Raw genomic sequence first — 3,660 nt, forward strand, 5'->3', positions numbered from 1 at the left:
ATATATATATATAATTGTTTTCCTGAGCATTTAGTGATTCATCATTATGCGTGTTTGATTCAACATTTTTCCTATGTTTTAATGAGGCGAAAAATACTTCATTGCCCCCGTGGCGTTTCGACTTCTACCATAGGCTATAAGTCTTGTGAAATGGACGCTTGATTATTTTATATCTCTTTATTTGACTTCGCGTGATTTTTCTCTTCTACCTTCCTATCCACATTGTGACTCCCAATTCTCTTACAAACTTTTTTGTATATACTTGCTAGGAGTGTCATCGGTCGTCTTTGAGAGGTAGGTGGCAACATAATCAGATTTTGAGCCTTCAAGCCAAACTCGGTTACAAGTTCAAGTGATTTGGGTGGTTGGTAAGGGGGAAAAATCAGCAGGTGATTGCAGGGGAAGCTTGTAACTATTGAGTTGTTAATTCTTGTAACTATTGAGTTGTGTACGTAGATCAATTCTTGTAACTATTGAGAATGAATCTCATCTCATTTTGCAGTGAGATGAGATTCATTCTCAATAGTTACAAGATCATCTCTACTCAACTCACGCCAAACTCCGTCACAATCATAATTACCTTCATCATCTACCTTCGGTGGGCTTCTGTGGTCGATAGAGTTGTTAATGTATTTCTTTGGTTTCAAGGTTGATCGGGATGGCTACACCGTTTTCTTGTCCGGTCCCAGACTTCGAGTATTAGAAGTCGAGAACAAGCTAAAGGATTGGCGGTCCAAGTTCGTAATTGCCACTCATCAACTTGGCTGAGGGATTTGCATACGAACTATTGCCAAGTGGGTAGTGAGGTCGAAGTTGATGCTAGTTTATCAAACATCTACATTTAAGCGAATATGATTGAGGGGAGCAGCCTCTTTGTGTTCCATTTTACATAAAGGGATGTCGTCGATAAGGTCTTTTGGCCTGAGATTTCAAGAAATATGATAGAGGGTCTATGGAGGAATCAGATGAGAGGGAGAAGGAAAGGATCAAGGCAGCAGAGGCGAAGGTCGAAGGGAAAAGGGCCAGGGTCTTTGTGTTCCATACCCAAGCTCTCTCTATCCATGTAGATATATGTATATATATATAGATAGTTATTAAAAAGTCAAACAAGCACTTCTATTTTTTTTTGTCTTGCGGTCAATCACCAATGTAGAAATTCCACCACCGTCCTTGATTTCGCGTGTAAATGTATAACAAAATGGGCTCATGAGTGAAATTTTTCTAAAATTTTCATGCGAGGAAGTCACATGTTTTGAAAATCAAATTCAAACTAATTGGGCATTTTTATCTTTAGGGTAGGGTTGTAAGTTCCACTTAACCAATTTGTTCCTTCTCCTCTTAAGTGTTGGAGTTGATAAGACTAATAATTTTGAAATAATATCCAAATCACAAGTATCAGAATTTACAAAGCCAAATCACTTACGGTTCGTTTGAGGCGGTGTTGCGGTGGTGTTTTCAAAACACACCGCGATTTTGTCTGTTTGGGTAAACAGTGTTTTGACAGTTTTTTCAAAAAACAACATTTTCAGATCGCTAAAATCAGCATTTTCACACTGAACCTGGCTAGGTGCGGTGGTAGCTTTCTAGTTGCGGTCTTGCTTTTTCAAAAGAAAAAAAATATGATAGCCACCACAAGTTTTTGAATTAAAATTATTTTTTTGCGGTTTCACAACTGCTTTGTAATAAGCTGCAATTATCCCAAGCAGACCCATAGTTTGATTTCTCTCTTTGTTAAAACTGAAGTCGACATGACTAATCTTTTAAAGCTCTAAAATTGATAAATGTCAAAAGAATCTTAAACATAAAAGTTTTAATTGTTCAAATCCGCAAAGATGATCGTGTTGATTGAAGATTTCAACAACTTTTAAAAATCAAATTCTAAATTAAGCATTCAAAGTAATCAACCAATTTATTCAAGTTGAAATCAATCACCTAAATTCCTTAAAATTGAATTCATCCACTCTCTACAATCATTTATCAAGGGTGACAAATTTTTGATTTACGTCAGTTCACAAAGAGTGAATGTCACATCGATTGTACCACTATATTTACACTTAAATAATCTCACATAATAAGGATGTGGCCCGAGTCCACTGTCCATGTGATTTGGCCTAAAGTCTCCACAAAAAATAGTGGTTATCTCCAGAGTCCTCTAACTTAAAAACAATCTCACATAATAAGAATGCCTCCTGAGTCTTCTGTCCATGTGATTTGGCCTAAAGGGTCCACAAAAAATAGCGGTTATGTTCATAGTCCTCTATCAAAATGTTGACTGCAAATGGTAGCATTATATTACGTCATACCCGGTTTGCTCCCCAATGACTTTCTACCATTTGTGTCGTGAATCATAAGGGTATAATTGATTGATACAAAATTTTATGTTAGCTAAAGTCCACTTAAATTTATCCTCTCACACAAACTTCCACCACAGATTTACAAGGGTTCCTTGAATGACACAACTCATGTTTGGTGATAAGGATATTTCAATTAGGTTGTGTGGAATACTTCCTCTAACTAAGTAGATCAAGGACTACGACGACCCGGGACTACGAAACCATTTTACATTGATCGGGTTTGTTATCATTTCCACCATCATCTGCTTTAAGCTCAAGCTTAAACTATTGTAATCTATACCTTATGTTTGCTGCTTCTGCATGTTAAATATTCAAGGCTAAATGACCAACTTTAATCTAAGGTACTATCCTGTTATCAAGAGGGATAACCCTAGATCAAAAAGTTCTTATGAAATGAGGGATAAATCTCTGGGTAGTGTCTTATCTACAATTTAATCTACCACCTGAAAATTTGACCCTTAAAGCTCTCAACAACATAACAAAATGATAGTTCAAGACATTGAATTTTCGAAGCCCATATGCATATTTTCTATTTATCAATCAAATGAGCTCTAAATAGACAACCTTTTCATGCATGTTGCACATGATTCTAGCTCTCTTTCATCAAGCAAATAAATTAAAATACTCTCTAAGAATAATTGAGGTGTAATTAAGCATCTCTGTTTTATTGACACTAAGTTCAAATAAAAAATTTGTTGTGTTCAATATCATTTAAAGATAATCTCTTCATGATGTCTGAGTGTGGAATATGTTGTAGGACCATTAAGCATCTCTAAGCTTCATTACCACTGTGATTCAGATGAACTGATTAGCACATTCAAACTGCCTTACATTAAACTCAACAAACATTTCAATGTAGAATTTATATTCTTTTTGCCTAGCTTTTCAGAAATTACTTTTGATTTATATTAAAAATACCTTTACAAAAATCCTTATTTTGTTTATTCACTTCCCCGTATCATGACAAGCACACAAACTAATTAATGAAACAGAACATAATCAAAACAAAACCCATAAATTTCTGAATGAAAGATGGATAACCCACATATTTTTGCTCATATGTTCCAAAAGTATATACAAGAAGATATCATAGCTGGAGTCTACTTACAAAACAAATTTAAAAAATATATATATATGCACATGCTAATGTTACTGATATAAAAATGTTATTTTTTCTTAAACCCCAGAAAAAAATGTTGAAAAATAAATAATTGTATAGCTGGAGTCTACTTACAAAACAAATTTAAAAAAAAATATATATGCACATGCTAATGTTATTGATATAAAAATGTTATTTTTTCTTAAA

The sequence above is a fragment of the Phalaenopsis equestris genome, unplaced genomic scaffold (genome assembly GCF_001263595.1).
Source record: "Phalaenopsis equestris unplaced genomic scaffold, ASM126359v1 Scaffold000862, whole genome shotgun sequence".
In the NCBI taxonomy this organism is placed as follows: domain Eukaryota; kingdom Viridiplantae; phylum Streptophyta; class Magnoliopsida; order Asparagales; family Orchidaceae; genus Phalaenopsis; species Phalaenopsis equestris.